Here is an 18,654-nt window from a genome sequence, read left to right on the forward strand (position 1 = left end):
GCAATTGCAAAGACAAGAACCTCACGTATCAACCACACTGATGCTCAACTCTGCAGACCTTGTTTACGATTATTCTTCTGTATGCAAGTTTGCTAACTGAGCTGCACTTAGCAGTTAGAAGCTACTTTTCATCTGGACTTCTGTGATAATTTTTTTTCCATCAAAACTTCCATCTCACACATGAAGAATTGAGGGAAGAAAATAAGAAAATGTTTATTCTAGTGAGTATTCTTCCCCAAACTTGTTAGTTCACTTAATAACACAATTGCAATATTCCATTACATAATTGGAAAGGATGTTCAGTACTATCACACAGCTAAGGAAACAATGCAATGGTGTCAGGAAGGTTGTTTGTAAAGACTTCCTCTTGCGTAGTCTTTTTGTTCAATATTCATCTGGAGCTTGCCTTCTGATGTTATCTACCTTTCAGCACTGAATCCATTTGGAGTCTGCCCTTTCAGGCACTTTAATTTTCCTGCATTTAACCTTTAAAAAATTGACAATTTTTCTCTCTTTACAATTTTATGGCTTTTGAGTCCATAGAAATCAGGAAATAAAATTCCATTTCCTTTCTCCAAATTAAAAATAAAAGAAATCTGAAAAGAGAACAGAAAATGACTGTCAAGATCTGTCATATTAAGACATTGGATAATGAAATCAAAACAGATCATCAACTGTAGGTTTACTGATATTTGCATTCAAGCTTTTTTTTTTTGAAATAATATGACACAGGAGGTTATTCTGTAAGTCAGAAGTGCTTCTTATTTTTAAGTCATCTTTGAAGACATAGTATTTACAGACAATTATTTAATGAATATTTACTTTCAAATAGAAATTATAAGAGTAGCTAGGAGTTCTGACCTTTAAGCCATTATGCTTCATATTTGGATAGGTTGTGAACAATTTTCTCACGATATACAATTCCAAGAATATTTGGTTCAAGGACATGTCATCCACCCTAAATACAAATGTGTCACCCTAAGTACGAATATGTGTGATATAAAATAGCTGCGAATGAACACGGTAATTATAATCTAGAAATGGAAAAGATGCTTGGAATCAGAATTCCTTGGGAAAATGCTAGATTTTTACAAGTCACATAGAAATGGAAAGAATTTTACTGTATGACTGTATAGCTCTGTCCTACAACTACTCATTTATTCTTCACAAAAATCCTACCATGACACTCAGATACCTAATTAACAATCACAAATGGTTTTGTTTGGGATGCAGAGCTCTTCAGTAGCTATGCTATTGATTCTAGTTTACTTTTAGTCAGATTTCAACAACTGCAAGCTATAAGTAGGTAAATACTTCCTGTCTCATTTTCATAGTTTCAAAAAATCACTACAAAGAAACACAAATGCATAATATTTAGAACTGGTAAGACAGATGTGAAAAATGAACACTAATGAACAATACAATACATTATACAGCCTAAGTCATTCACAAACTGCAATGTAGATATACAAGAGTTAGCTCCACAACTGGAACAACCAAGTAAACTTTTTGTCTCAGGCACACCTATGCTATATAGTTTCATTTTGCTCTTGTTAGTTTCTTCTAGACATTAACATGAGATTGCTTTTGCAGTGTTTTGATGGGCAAAAAATTCTGGAAAGAAAGAGTAATTTCTCTGAATTTTACTTTCCTGTACATGTGTTGGGAGCCAGAGTGGAATCAAATTGTACCTTGATTTGCATCAGACAATGGCTTTATTGTCTTATTGTTTTATGGCCTTATTCTGTTTAAATGACCTGAGATTTACCATATGAATGTAACAGCTGGAAGTTCCCTGGTTTCGAGAAGGGATAGAAGGCTGGAGTTGACAATAAACGGGGGAGCAGTTTTTACCTGGGCTGCAGACATCCCGGACCTGATGTGTTTGTCTCTTCTATTTTTTCAGTCCCTGCCCCCTATTTCAGGAACCCCAATTTGCTGCCGGTAGGCTCCGGCATACATGTATTTCACCACAATGCTAAGTCTCTCAATATAAGTCACCTGTGAAATCAAGACTGCTCTTTTATAATAACTTACTGTTTATGGCTAACTTAATTCCCAGCAGGATAACATTTATATAGTCTGTCTGTATGGGTGTAGAAAATGTTCTACAGAATTTAAACTCATCAGATTTTTCTACTGTGCATGTTATTATGATACTTTTGTCATGATAGAAGAGTATAAAATTATAGAAGATTAGCATTTGAAGGGTAATTGGAGACGATGTTCAGACATGCATATGCACAAATGGATGTATACATAAACTTATTACATTTTCCTACCCAGGGGAGAAATCCTCCATAAGTGGCTTTTCCACATAATTTCTTCCAAATGAATTTTAAGCCCAGAATAGTGGTAACTAATTAGCCATTAAGTGTTTTTCTCTCCAATGCTGCGTCAACATCCCTCCTGTTCATCAACAACAAGTAACAATAATCTCTCAGGTATATAAAAATACTCTACTCTGAAAGGTATTCTGATACCAGTCTAGAAACCTATAAAGTTATTTTGTTATTATTGGAAAATCAATTTGTTATGTCATTATTTTGAAAAAGGATTTCAGATTATTGTAACCTAACAGTATATCGGTGCTTGCTATTTTTGCTTTAAGAGTAATATTCTTTTAAAGGACAGGGAAAAAAAAAACTTAAACTTTCAAGTGTTCAAGAATAAAAGCTCCCTTATTTAGTGACATTAGTGAATGTTTCTTGGTGTCAATTTCTATTTTATTTATGTCTTGCTTTAGTAGAACACTTAACTTTAGTACTCTTCTTACTAAAAGTCAATCTTCTTTTCGTTTCACCATTAAAGAAACTAAATGACTTTTCTTTTAGCCAAGGTATGAAAATGATCTATAGGTGGTCTATCATGATTATGTAGAGAATAATGACTTGGGTCCATTTAAGGGTTATTCCCTTGGTTTCTCATAGCTGAACACAGAAAGGAGCTATAGCCTAGAAAAATGTTGAGTTGGCAGAGAAATTGCTTTTAAAATAAATTAGCTACCAAGTCTTTATTAGTTTTTTTTTTTTTTATGTTGGCCTCTCATCATAATCCTTCATAATGGGTTTAAACAATTAATTGCTATAATATCCAGTCTTCTGAGGCTTGAAAAGGGCCCTGGGTAGACTCAAAGATCTCTGAATCCTTATTTAAACAAGTGCAAGAAGAGGATTGTGTTGTTGTTGTTAATTAATCCCATATTATTTTTGGCTTTATTAAGTGTTCACAGTTTAATATGAAAACCCAATGTATTTAGATTTACTAGGCTGTGGTGGTTGAGATATGCTGCCATGCAAGAGCTGATAGCTGTTTCTTGTCGGGTGCAGAACAGGGGAGGTAGTACTCTCTGGGACTTACATAGTTACAGAAGGATCCATAAGCAATTTTGTTCCTGTCACATGTTTTTCTATATGCTAATGCTATGTCAGTCAGTTCACAGTGGCTGTGAAATCTTACCCCCCCAACTCCCTCCCTTCCCCAGCTTCTTTTTTACTTTGTACTTTATGTTCTGAGCAATTGAACTATGCTAAGAAATGTTATTTGTGCACTGCTTTTGTCAAATGTAATGCAAGTTTCTGTTGAAAGTTCAGTCTACACTGCTCTATTTCATATAATCTTCAACTTTATTATGTAGAATTTATCATTATCTTTTCAAAGATTAAAAAATAAGGCTTACAGAGTCAAGTAATTTATATAAAGTTACTTTGTTAGCAAAGGGTAAAACTACAGTTGCAGTCTAGCTAGATTTTGGTCATGTAGTTATTAACTAGTTTTCTGGCCATACAGTCATGGCAAAATTTACCTTTCTATATTAAGTATTATAGGTTGTTTACAATGTCTAATAATTTCACTTCTGGGGTCACTATCAAATTTAAGAGTGAGATGCTAAAACCATTTTTGGAAATTTTCTTTTCTGGGTGAGTACATAGAGTCAGTCATGTTATTGGCAGATATTCAAATTCAATATCCATAGTTTCTCTTGTGAGAGGAGGGGGCAGACATAGGGCTTGAATTTAGATCCTGTGCTCTGTCCCAAGCCTCTCTGTGCTCAAGGCTAGTGCTTTACCACTTGAGCCACAGCACTACTTTCTATAGTTCTTTTTTTATTAAGGAATTTATTAACATTGATTTTTATATCATATTTCAAGTGACATATTTAACAAACAAGTATTCAAGAAGGAAATCTTTATATACAATCACTGGCACTTAGATTTTAGAACATAATTAAAATTAGGCTGGGGGTTTGTATGTCATAGATACATATCAATCTATGCAATAAAACATTATGTCTATAGAGTCATAAATTTTTATGTCTATGTAGTTGTGTTTATATTTCCAATACCATGTCCATAGCATTGGGTACCCAAATATTGAGTCCTCACTCTTGTACTGTTAGATCTATAGTTTTTTAAAAGCCATACTTTCTCCAAGTGTTGAAGGTATAAGGGTGGAGAAGAAGACTGGGCCTTTTTTGAAGTGTAGAAAACAATTTGGTGGGCCTGGAGTTTGGCCTAGTGGTAGAGTGCTTGCCTACCATACACGAGGACCTCGGTTCGATTCCTTAGTACTACATACATAGAAAATAATTTGATCACCCCTCGCCTTTCTTTCTTAATAAAAAAATAAAAAAATATAAAGTTGATCTACAGTTACATAAGTCATGCAATGAGTACATTTCTTTGTGAACAGCATTAACCCCTCCTTCATTCCCTCCCAGTTTTCCCTTGCCTCCTCCTTTTCCATCCAAGTTGTATAATTCACTTCCGTCCCATAGTGTCTAGTGAGTATCACTGCCGAATGGTTCCCCTTTTCTCACCACAATACATAACCTGACAAACTTACCCAGAGGGGTGCCTTTTACCATCACGTTGCTTTTCCGAATGAGCAACTCTTGAAAGCAAACCTGTGTCTGCTATGATGAAGAGGGCCAATTTCCTGACTGTACATGGCCAAGGAGACTCTGGCAACGTCAACTGCTCCACAAAAATGTAGTCTATCCCTGTTGCTATGAGCTCATACTACTCCAGCTCTAAGAACTAAGGAACTTTCCATATTGACTCTTCTTTTAGATCCACTACAAATACTACACCTTCTGCAAAGACTATGTAATCTTCTTAGACAGCCACTACCATCCACAACAGTATTGTGAAAAGGTTTTATTCTTTTTTGTTGTTGCTATGCCCAGTGGAGTTGCTTCCTTTTGAGGGCCTAAAATTGAAAACGAGTCTAGATATTTCTTTTAAGGTCTAGTACCAACGTTGGTTCAGCATATCTATTTTAAACAACCACAACAATAATTAGGTTATGGTGATTATGTTTCATAGTCATTAAGGCATAAGAAGAAAGTATTTCCCAGTAATTATGTATTTTATGGCATTGATCCATAATTATTTTAAAACTAAAAATAAGTTAAATAAATTAAGTAATTTACTATTTTAAATGCATACTTTGTTTTATATATATATATATATCGATAGTAACTTTTATAATAATTGTATGTAACTAAATTGTATGAAACTAAATCTTGGAGAAGTAATTTGCTCAATGATTATGCTTTGAAGTTTTGCAACACAAATATAAACAGAAGGTTTTCAATTTATGTGATATTCTGTTTTGATCAAAACTGTGTAATCATTATCTTTTTCTGACAATGAAATCTTATGAGTCCCAATGAATTTGCAAGGTCTCTGTGAGGTCAATGCATTTCCAAAATAAGATACTGTCATTTTCACTCTCGTTCTCTAGAGTGCACAGCTCAATTATCTAGCGCTAGCCTGATGATTGGTACTATCAACATTCTCATGGTTAAGAAATGTGTTCTTGCATATTCTTGTATCTTCAAATGTTTTAGGTTTCAATTTTTTATTGTATTGTATTGTTGGGATATTGTATAGATGGGTTACAGTAACATTCGTCAGATAATGGGTACATTACTTTTCAAAACTTGATACCCCTTTTTATGTTTTTGTTTATTGTTCCCGCTCCCTACTTCCTCCCAATCATCTTGTTTTCCTCCTTCTCTTCCTTATTTCAAATAAAAAATAAGCATATATATGATATACCAGGTAACAAAAATCAGTTACAGTAACCACATGAAATTAACCATTAGTGGAGAAAAAGAGAAAAGGAATAACTGCACATAGTACAATAAGAACAACAATCACAAACACTGAACTTCTTGTGTCCATATCCTAGAGTTCATTTTATTCCGTCTCACCTGTATGTCATATAGGACATAGCTTTTAAGCTATTGTGATCCTCTGCTAGGAGAATCCCAGATGTGTAGTAATTATTACAAAATGAGGGAAGCAATAAGGTTTCAATTTTAATATAGTAAATGTATACAAGTATACAGGATAGTCCACATTTACAAAAGCTCTTTGAATTCCTCAATCATTTGTAAAAGCAGGAAATAGAGGGGTCTGGCCTTAAAACAATGTGATTCTGTACTTGACAAGGAATGAAGCCCATAGCTAATAGAAACAAATGGAAAATATGGACATTCTATGAGACTCCAATAGCAGCCATAGTATCTTTTATAAGGTATACATTAGATAACCAGCATCTATTTTAGTAGAAATTCAACTTTCCTGAGGAATGGCTTTCTTTTGGTGCTCAATCATGACTTCTGAACTGATAAATATTTCTTATTTTTACTTTTCTGAAGACTACAGATCTCTCTTTTCCACTGTATTTAAGATTATCACAAAAATCCACCTGGAGCCCAATTCACTTTGGGTTATTTGATTTTGTTAAAACTTCTCTGGGTGACCAGTCACGATGTCTGTCCACATTATTTTATAGTTTACTTTTTCTGAACAAAGCAGTTTCTGTGGAAGTTAATCTCTTTGACACCTCCAATATAGAAAGAAAATAAAAATTTCTCACAAGATAATCTTCGAAAGCCTAGATGTAAGAATTACTGAGTCCTCTTAGGTTGCTGCCTGATTCTAGACACTAGAAAACTATATAGAAAACTTGTGGACCAGGAGTATAGCCTAGTGATACAATGCTTACCTAGCATGTTCGAAGCCCTGGGTTCAATTCCTTGGTACCACATACACAGAAAAGGCCAAAAGTGAGAATGTGGCTCAATTGGTAGTGTTAACCTTGAGAAAGCTCAAGGATAGTGCCCAGGTCCTGAGTTCAAGCACCAGAACTAACAAAAAAATGGAAAACTTGCCATATTTGCCACATTTTTTTTTTTTTTTGGCCAGTCCTGGGCTTGAGCTCAGGGCCTGAGCACTGTCCTTGGACTTTCTCAAGGCTAGAGCTCTACCACTTGAGCCTCAGCACCATTTCTGGCTTTTTTCTATGTATGTGGTACAGAGGAATTGAAGCATATTAAATATATGTTTTACACAAGAAGAATTGTAACAAATTATTATTATAAAGTAATCATCACTGATGAGACTTTAAAGAAATTATCTTAAACTTTATTTTATTTTATTTTGCCAGTCCTGGTGCTTGAAATCAGGATCTGGGCACTGTCCTTGGGCTTTCTCAAGGCCAGTTCTCTACCTCTTGAACCACAGCACCACTTCCAGCTTTTTCTGTGTATGTGGTACCAACGAATTGAACCCAGGGCTTCATATATGCTAAGTAAGCACTCTATCACTAGGCCACACTTCTGGCCAAACTTTAAGTTTCCAGAGTTGAAAAAAATAAATAGAAGACAATAACTGTCCCTAGATTCCTACCTAGATCAACCATCTAATATAATAAGTGAGAACAGATTCCAGCATCCCAGCTATACCTTTCAGATGAGATTTCCTAAATTTCATGAATAACACTGATTGACTTCAGTTGAATCAACTGTGCAGCAATGCACATTGATCATTAAGAGAGCTGAAATGTGCAAGTCAGCTACATGGCAGTTTATTTCATGGGTACAGTCATTGCTTGATTTCCCAGCACAGAAATCACATAGAAATATTTCAAATACAATCATATATATTATATTTATTCTCACTCTCTCTCTATGTACACACACACACACACACACACGCACACGCACTATGGGATCATTTTCTCCAAGGCTGTGGGATCAAAGATAAGCATACTGACACTACATTTAAAGTTTGTGGTAAAGTTCCCTATGTTTCACCCTGTGGGTTAGAAACTGGACCCGAGTAAATCTACATGGAGAAACACTGAAGTCATTTCTACAGTGAAAAGAGAGAGAGAGAGAGAGAGAGAGAGAGAGAGAGAGAGAGAGAGAGAGAGAGAGAGAGAGAGAGAGAGAAAGAGAGACAGACAGACAGACAGACAGACAGACAGACAGACAGAGAGCTTCAGTGCTCTGAATAGGAATGGAATGTCCTTGAAATTCTGTGACGCTTCATTTTTACTTGTGTATTCTCCCCTTTCAATCTGCTCTTTCCACAGTGGCTTGCAAGCCATGCCTAGGCTATATAAGGAAGGGGAATGCTTGCAAAGAATTTCACAACTCAAGAGTTCCAAGATTTCTAGGAACTTCTTGAGTGAATCAGTGAGTGACTGACTGGAAGTGATGACTCTTCAGTTTGCAATTCTGAGCAAACATTCTCGGAAGATGCAGGCAGTATTTGTGTGCACTCGGTATCTGTGAAATAAGACACAGATAAAAGTGCACAGTGTTCATAAAGTATGCATGAGAGGAGGTCTAGGAAGGAGACTGACTAAATCCCGAATTATTGCCTTTATCTCTAGTGCTTTTTTTCCTTCTTTTTTTTTCTTGTTTTAAAGATGGATGAATCCAGTAACATGCAAAAAAAAAAAAAAAAAAAAAAAAAGGACAGGAGGAGTGGAATTTCTAAAAATGAAACATTACTTTGATTCTTTTGTCCAGATAATCTTGAATGACATAATACCTCTTCTGTGTCCTTGATCTGCCATGAGGCTAGATATCATTTTCCTTTAACCTATTAATAAGAAGCCTTTAAATACCTGTCTCTTGGTTATTATCTCATTCTTGAACTTATATTGCCAAGTGTTTCCTGTTCTTTCTATCAATACTAGATTTTCATGGTTTTCTCAGTCTACTTGGTAACAATAATTGTTACTTAATTTTTCACATTTCCATGGCCGTAAATAGAATATCAGATAATGTTATAAAAATGTCTCTTTAAATAACTGTTTTAAAGTTTTTTTTCCGAGAGTGTGTTTATTTCAAAATTGTATATATATTATTTTATTATATGTAATAAGCAATTTTAAGATATAAAGTTTCCCTTTTTAAGTTTCCCATTTTTTATTAAAGAATTTATTAACATTGATTTTTACATCATATTTCAAATGACAAGTTTAACAAACAAGTGTTCAAGAAGGGAATCACTATATACAATCACTGGCACTTAGCTTTTAGAACTTAATCCAAATTAGGCTAAGGGTTTGTATGTCATAGAAATTTATTAATTTATGAAATAAAACATGTCTATAGAGTCATAGGTTTTTATGTCTATATAGTTATCTTTATGTTTCCATTACCATGTCCATAGCATTGGGTATGCAAATATTGAGTCCTAGCTCTTGTACTCTTTGGACTTAATAGCCACATATTGAGGATACCATGCGCCTTTTGTTCCTTAAGTTTCCTATTTTTAAAGTTAAAAAAGATCCTTAAAATGTAGACATTTTAAGAAAACCAAATAGGGGGCTGGGAGTCTGGCCCGGTGGTAGAGCGCTTGCCTAGCATGGCACGGAGACCCAGGTTCAACTCCTCGGTACGACATATGTAGAAAAAAGCCAGAAATGGTGCTGCAGCTCATGTGGTAGAGCTCTAGCCTTGAGAAAAAGAACCCAAGGACAGTGCTCAGGCCCTGAGTCCGTGCCCAGTACTGGAAAAAAGAAAAAGAAAAAAGAAAACCAAGTAAGCTGAATATACCCTGTAGCACAGATTCATCCCTTAGTCACATTTCAAGATCTGCCTTGAAAAGAATTAAAAAAAAAAGCTGAGGAGGGGACAGGGAGAGGGAAACGGGGACAAAAACATGAGAAGAGGTATCAGTAATGGAAAAGTCATGCAGCTGACGAATGTAACTGTAACCTCTCTATACATTATCCCAACAATTAAAAAAAAAGAAAGAAAGGAAAGGAGAGGGAAGATTTAAAAACAAAACACTGGGGGAAAAGATATTCACCAACAGTACATCTGACAAATGCTTAATATCCAGTATCTACAGGGAACTCAAGAAACTAATCCCCCGAAAACCCAATAAAACATTCACTAAGTGGGCAAGGGAACTAAAGAGAGACTTATCAGAAGAAGAGATTAAAATGGCAGAAAATCATATGAGAAAATGTTCATCATCTATGGTCATGAAGGAAATGCAAATAAAAACAACCCTAAGATACCACCTTACCCCAACAAGAATGGCCAAGATTTTGAACTCAGACAATGACAGTTGCTGGCGGGGTTGTGGAGAAAAAGGAACCCTACTACACTGCTGGTGGGATTGTAAACTAGTTCAGCCACTCTGGAAAGCAGTGTGGAGGTTTCTTAAAGAACTGAAAATAGACCTTCCCTACGATCCCGCCATACCACTTCAGGGCATCTATCCTAAACATCATGACCCAAAATTTTATAAGGATATCTGCTCAGCTATGTTCATCTCTGCAGTATTCACAATAGCCAGGCAACGGAAACAATCCAGATGCCCTACTGCAGATGAATGAATACAGAAAATGTGGTATATATACACAATGGAATTCTACATAGCCAACAGACAAGATAAAATAATGGCATTCGCAGGGAAATGGATGAATCTAGAGCGAATCATGTTGAGTGAGACAAGTCAAGACCTAAGGAACAAAAGGCGCATGGCATATCCCTAATATGTGGCTATTAAATCCAAAGAGTACAAGAGCTAGGACTCAATAACTGCATACCCAAAGCTATGGACATGGTAATGGAAATATAAACATAACTATATAGACATAAAAACCTATGACTCTATAGACATAATGTTTTATTTCTTAAATTAATATGTTTCTATGACATACAAACCCTTAGCCTAATTTTGATTAAGTTTAAATACTAAGTCCCAGAGATTGTAAATAGAGATTCCCTCCTTGAACACTTGTTTGTTAAACTTGTCATTTAAAATATGATGTAAAAATCAACATTAATAAATTCTTTAAAAAACATAAAAAAACAAAAAACAAAACACTGGGCAAGGGAAGGGGGGAAACAAGGTGATTCGGAGGGAGTGGGGGGAGGGAAATGGGGACAAAAACATGAGAAGGGGTATCAATGTGTGAGAAGTAATGTACCTACTATCTAGCGAATATAACTGTAACATCTCCATACATTACAATAAAAAATACTGAGCAAAATTATTTACAATTGGCAATGATTAAAAGTCTCCCTCTCTTTGGGAAACAGAGTGGCACGGAGTGGACGGAGGGCCAGAAGCATGAACGGGTGGGTGGTGTGGGCATTCACCAGTACAGGAGGGGGTCTTCGGCTCTGGAGTGACTGAAGGCTCTGTCGGAAGCTGTGCACTTCAAACACAGTCTATGAACACTTCCATGCTCCAGTCCACAAGCACGTTAGGACGTGCAGCTTAGAAGAGAAGAGCAGCACTAAGAACTGCATCCTTTGCATATGGGATGTAGGACAGATAGTACCACGTCATGGTAAGAACTGCAATACACAGGATATAATAAGGCTATTCCCTTCTTGTGCCACCACAGGGCGGCACACAGAGTAAAGATGAGGCCTAGAAGCAAAATAGCTGTTGCAAACAATCTTGCTGTGGTTTCAAACATTTTCTTCAGCTGCTTCACTAGTCCCATCAGAAAGCAGATTCTGGCCAAGGAGAAAGATTCCTAAGGCTATAAAACACAGCAAAAAGTTTTATGTTGGGAAGCCACAGCAACCCAGGTCCAAGGATAGAGAAGAAAATAGCAGCCACAAAGCATATCACAAAGCACTTCAATTTGGTGCTGAAACTCAGGGAGGTGGTATCTAGGGCCTGTGCCATCAGGCTCTTCTCCTCTTGGTCCTGGCCGGTCAGGACCTGCTTCTCCAGGGCCAGGTCCGCGGGCTGCTGTGCCCACCACTCAAGCCCTCTTGAAATAACTCTGTTCCTCTGTTTTCTGGCTGAATGTCTCTTCTCCTAGACATGTCAAGGCTTCTTTTGAAGTCTTTTTGCTAGAGTCCTCATTTAGAATGATGTTCTTACTTTGGATTCTATGCTAATATATTATTGCATATTGGCAGGATATGTGAAATGTTTTAACAAAACTTTTGAGTACTTTGAGAAAGTTGTTTTCAATTTTCTAACATTTTTATGTCAAACCAATATTTTCCTTGGGATACCTTTTTTTTTAAAGTTGTATTTTAGTGTCGGCATAATGCATAGAGGGGTGACTGTTGCATTCATTAGGTAATGGGTGAATTACTTCTCTGAACCTTGATACTCCTTCTCATGTTTTTGTCCTCCTTTTCCTCCCCCAACTCCCTCCTGATTAACTTGTTTTCACCTTTATCAGCTTTAAGTAGTTGTACAAAGAGTTGCCATCTAAGAAAGTTTATGTAACAATGCATCTTGACCAGTGTTATCTCTTTTAACCTTCTCACCAATCCTTCCTCTTCCCTCACTCTTCTTAATTTTGTAGGATATACTTTGGATGTTTGACTGCATTTCTCTACTTCTTTTCCTCTTAATTTGTTTACTTCTTTCCCCTTTGACCCTACTCCATCCCTTTCCAGAACCTATTATTTTTTGTTATTGTTTTGCTGAACTTTGACTTTGCCTTTCCAAGAAATTACACCATTTGCAGTCTCTCTTGAATCCACTACATTTCAGTTAATTCATTCATATACACTTGTATACTATCCAACATATTTACTTATAAGTCTATAAACTAAAACCATTGTCCGATTAACTTTTCAATATTTTAGACACAGATAGAGATATTGGTAACATACACAGCATATTTCTGAAACTTTCTCTTTTCCTTTTAATGATTTTTCGCTTCCATCAACATAGATGTTCTGTCACTTCCCTGCATTAGTTCCAATAAAATAGACTGCATATTCTTAATGTTCCTTATAAAGGGTATGTTTGCTTATTTTTTCTGCAGTCAGCAGCAATGAAGTGTGTTAGATGTATAGTATACATATTCAGGTTTTGATTTATGTGGGCCTGTGAATTTGGTTTGGTTTGGTCCTTATCCCATGTCTTTTCACTTGTCATTTCAACTCCAGGACACAATGTTTTCAGAGGAGTAGGTAAAGTCTACATAAAGAATTTTTAGCTAAAGCAGAAGAAATGGAAACAAAAAATGGGTGATGGAAGGTGAGTACACTGTAGCAACAGGAAAGAGAGCTGGGCTGTTCTTTTTTTCAGATTAGGGAGAAAGAGACTGCAGTTGCAAAGAGAAAAAGGTAAGAGAGACATCTTGAGCTTCCAGAGGTGTACAAACCAAGCCCTACTTTCTGGGATTGCTTCCTGGAGTCTGCATACCTGCACTGGCACACGTGGATAAATTCCAGGACTCTGGCAGAGGAAAGCAGCAGCAGTTCTAAAATATCTCTTTGTCCCTACAGTGGGAAGAGACAGGAATGTGAGGTGATTCAAACCAATGTCAGCAGTAGCATGGGTACTGGTGACTCACAAACTGCTTCTTTCCTCACCACCACCACCCTGGACAACTCTAAGACTTAAATTCTGGGCTAACACACTGGGTAGAAACCTTCAGCCTGTCAGAGGCCATGTTCTCCACCAATACTACTCAACAGAGGCTTCATATCCAAAGAATATTTGATTAAAAATATTCTTAAATGAACTGGGCACTGGTGACTCAGCACCCATAATCTTAGGTACTGAGTAGGCAGATCTGAGGATTTCAGTTTGAAGCCAGTCAGCTAGTTTCAGGAAAAAAATCCTTGAAACTCTTATTTCCAATAAACTACTCATATAAAGCTGGAAGTAATGCTGTGACGCAAGTGGTAGAAAGCTAGCCTTGAGTATAAAGAAGTTCAGGGACAGAGCTCAGTTCCTGAGTTCAAGCCCCAGGCGTGGCATGTGCACATACATTACTGTGTGTGTGTGTGTGTGTGTGTGTGTGTGTGTGTGTGTGTGTGTGTATTAACATGTATTTAAGCAAATTTATTCAAATAAGCTTTGAAGTTTGAGTCCTACTGGAAGCCAACACACTATCCTCACATTACAACTGAGTACCATAAAGTTCAGAGCATTTAAATACTTTCCTTAGGGTCACTCAACAACAGAGCAAGGACATGAGTCTTCCTTTACTTACTTCCAAGGTCCTTCACCAGCTTTCTGCATCTCTCTGCCTTCCAGAACTGGAGCAAAAGTGTTCCATCAAGACCTAGAAGTCAGAGACAGTATATGGACAGTTGTGCCTGTGACAAATAGACTGATTTTAAATTTTAAATAAAAGACTAGGCAGCCTGGCAGAGCAAACTTGAGCCTTCTAATCCAATTTATAAGTCATGAAACTAATGTTTTGAATTACAGTTGGATTCTCCAGCAATTGCTGATTCTTCCACATATTGGTCAAAGTGCTTAGAGAAAGTGGCATGTTGGTATGAGATTACTCAATCATTCACTAAACAACATACTCCTTTATGATACTGGAAAAGAGCATTAAAAAAGGGATTTATGGCAATAGAGTATATTCTATCATATCACAGGCAGATAACAAGAAAATGCACACAATACTGGCATGTTAAAGACCAAGAATATTCAATCAATGTCTTCAAAAAGTTTATAAGGCTGTAACAGTTCCATTAATGTAAAAGTGAAAGCCACAGTGTCTTTTGCTTCATGTGATCTCTGCGTAGTTCTAGCCTTTGAATTTTGGAATAGTGTTTTTGTGTTTTTAGCACTTCATCCCCTTCAGAATTTCCAGTTTGCATTTTCAAGGTTGATTCTTCTTCTTCTTCTTTTTTTCCCAAAGAGGGGCTGATATTTATTTCCTTACCTATGTAACACGTCTTTATGGTAATCTGCCCTTTGCGTTTGTCTTGGTGTCATCTTTGACTTGAGCAGTCCCTGTATTGTTAACGATGCAGCGGATGAGGTTTTAACCTGTCTGTGGGAATTTATTGCTTGTGATTCCAGTCTTATTTCAGTTCTTTCTGTCAGAAACCTCAAATAAGGAAAGTTCATTCCTTTGAGAATGGTGATTATACAGAGCTTGGAGCAGTCAATGAGCTTTGTGTATTATCATCCAGATGAGCACAAATACATGTCAGAAGAAGACTTTTTCTGGCAAAAAAAAAATGGCATTTGAACTCAGTGACTCATGTTTACTCAGCAGGTGCTCTTCTACTAAGCCAGATTCCAGCCTTTTCTTTTGTCGGACCTGGGGCTTGAATATTGAGCCTGGACTCTGTCTCTGAGCCGTTCAGCTCAAAGCTAGTACTCTACCACTCTGGGCCACAGCATCATTTCTGGTTTTCTGGTGGTAATTTGGAGATAAGGGTCTCACAGACTTTCCCGCTGGCTTTGAACTGCAATGCTCAGATCTCAGCCTCCTGAGTAGCTAGGGTTGCAGTTGTGAGCCATTGGTGCCTGGCCTCCAGCCTTTTTTGCACTGATTTTTCTTGGCCTGAGCCTAACCCTGAATCATAGTGTGTGTAATTTATGAATTTCACCCTAGCTGAGATGTCAAGTACAAGCCAACACACTTCTATTACAATGGTTTCTCAGTGATTGGTCTGCCTGGAATCTTGCTTGACCTTCTTCTTTTCGGCCTCCAGGAAGTTAAAATTACAAATGTGAGCCACTGTTGCTTGGCTTTAGAAGATTATTGGAAAATGATCCAGCATATAAAATGAAAATAATTATTATGCTTCTTAGGCCAGGAATCTTTTTTCACAGCTTTATTTGTATTAAAGCATGCCATCTCTCTAGCCCAAAAATCAGATGCTATTACAGATGCAAAAGCCAAGACAAAAGTCAGACAGCTGGGAAGTAGCAAAGACTGAAGTCTCCATCTGTGTGTGTGTGTGTGTGTGTGTGTGTGTGTGTGTGTGTGTGTGTGTGTGTGTGTGTTTATAGACTGTGGTTAGTAAAAGTCATTCCAAGTGGTAAATATTTAAGAGCCAGATGGCAAGACATCAAGATTTAATCATCATTAAAGAAATGAGTTCATTTTATTCCTGTCTGGACAAAATGTCTCTGGACCTTCATGGATCAGTATAGGAACTTTTCCTACTCTTCTGATTCTCCTTGGATAATGATTTCTTCCTCTTACCAGTGGGCCAAAATGGATGGGAGAACACAAAGGGCATTTCTTTCAGTGACCCAGGTTCTAAGTTTCACTAGAAATTCATTTATCCAAAGCTGAGACATAAAAATATAAATGACTTTCTTAACACTTTAGGTGACTATCAGACAATAAATTTAACTTTATGTAGAATGGGGTTCAACTGTTAGCCTTTAACGGCTGTTGAATGTACTTGAAAGCTTGAGAGTGATGGGTTCAGAGAAATTTGATTGTTAATCATAGCTCCACCACCTGCTATCTTAGGGCCAATATTTTCTTTTCCAATGACTTTTTCCTCATTTGTCAACTAAGAACATTCATGTTTCAAGGTTTGAGAATTGTTTGAGTTATTACTGAAAAACACCCATGCATACAAATTCTTATTAATGTTTAATCTTAATCATCTCCAAAATATTCCCACTTAATGAAAGGAATATTTATAGGCAACTTTTTGGAATACATTTTATTTTCTTTATGTGGTTGTATAAAGGAGTTGCCATTCAACCGAGTTTATGAATACCATGCCTCTAACAGTGTCACTCCTTTCAACATTCTCACCCACCCCTTCCCTCACTTTTCTTAAAGTTTTGGGGTTTTTTTGCCATTTAATAAACCAGTTTATGTATGCAATACATCTTGATCTGTGTTGAAGGGACATCCAATTCTTTCTAGACAGCATTTCTTTTCCACAACAATAAAATGATTAGCATAATCATTTTTCCCCCGACCCCATGGAATAACACAGAGTAACTGACAACTTAATTGAATAGAATGGCTCTAGTTAGAGGATTCAAAGATACATGTTGCAACTAATGATAATCTTAAGGGTCTTAGATCACACAATTGTTTCACAGGGTACAACTAGCATAGTGCTGAAATGTCATAACTAGACAGCATAGACTTGATGGTTTCAACAATGGATATTTGCTTTCACATGGTTCAGGAGACTGAAGTTTCAGATCAAGGCAGAAGCTTGATTGTCAGGAGGGATCTTTTCTGCTTACAGACAATGGTAGCTTCTCCATGAATTCTCCTGGACTTCTCCTAGGTATGTGTGGGGACAGAACTGTTCCTCGCCGCCTCTTGTTATGAATCCAATAGATCCAACAAGTCTCATTCAGATAAACTCATCATCTAAATATAGTTGTCCCCAACAGACTTTAACTCCAAATCTTATCATATTGAAGGTCAGATTTTTAATATGAGTTTTAGAAATTGAGAGTCATAAATGATCAATCAATGCCAAAATTTATATTTATTTTTAAGTAGTAAGATGAAATGCATAAATGCATATTCTACCAAAAGGCTGACAACAATCACAAAATTACTTTCTTCTGCCTCGCATGGTATCAACCCTGTCTGTGATAATAAATGGTTTTCTCATATTGATAATAATTTTGATTCATATGTTTGTTTAATAGTATATATATTATATAGATATATCATTGCAAAATGCAGTGTCTTTGGTGTAAAGGGAAATCAGAGAATATTTTCAGTTCTAGTTGGCAAAAAATATTATAACACTAAGAGAAGTAAATCAGGATAGCCCTAAGATATGAAGGATGTTTTAAGTCTATCAGGATGGCCTTCTGGACAAGACTTACCTAGATAACAATAATATTTCCAATAAAACATTGGGAGAGAAAAAAAAAACATTGGGAGGGTTGTGTGGGAATTTTGAAAGGGGTGACATTGCTCATAATTTACACCTTCATGAATGATTTGTTGAATGGCAACTCCTTTGCACAATTACTGAAAGCCAACAAAAGTTTTTTTTTAATAAAACCGAGAATTTTCTTAAAAAGTCAAAATATGTAACTGCAAAGTTTGTAGTTGAAAGTGTGTAGGAATTGAGGTGGTATATTCTTATTGGACCAAAAAACTTTTTAATATGTAGGCAGTCCTGAGGTATGAAGATTTTCCTGTGGAAACAGGTGTGATAGAAATATAGATACAGAGAAATAGAGAAACTCAGACATGGAGCACGGAGAGACAAAAACAGGAAAAGAGAGAGAGAGAGAGAGAGAGAGAGAGAGAGAGAGAGAGAGAGAGAGAGAGAGAGAGAGAGAGAGAGAGAGAGAATAAACATGGGGTAGTAAGAAAAATAATGGAATGAAAGCACGAGGGAACGCTCTAGCTGGGACACAGTAATTAGGAAATATTTTACTGTATGAATGAGTGATGAAATGTTGCATAAGTTAGCAATGATGACAATGTTGTCAGATGCTGTAATAAGGTGCAATGAAGGAGGTGTAGAGTGGCAAGGGAGTAGCTGAAAAAAAAAACAAAGAGTTCAGGAGAAAAACAACATCCCCACAGGGAATTTTACAAGAAAAAGTGCTGGTAATATAATATTTTGACAAGTAAATGGATAAGGAGTCTCTTAAGCTCACAGCTACCTGTGAAAGTATCATACTATCCCTT

The 18,654-nt window shown here is 36.5% G+C and overlaps 1 pseudogene; it reads right to left on the reverse strand.

Annotated features, from left to right (window-relative positions):
- Window positions 1-11,535: 11,535 nt before the first annotated feature.
- LOC150049238 (vesicle transport protein SFT2A pseudogene) lies at window positions 11,536-14,538 on the reverse strand (annotated as a pseudogene).
- Window positions 14,539-18,654: the final 4,116 nt, after the last annotated feature.

Source organism: Megascapheus bottae, chromosome 20 (genome assembly GCF_031878675.1).
Source record: "Megascapheus bottae isolate mThoBot1 chromosome 20, mThoBot2.hap1, whole genome shotgun sequence".
NCBI lineage: Eukaryota > Metazoa > Chordata > Mammalia > Rodentia > Geomyidae > Megascapheus > Megascapheus bottae.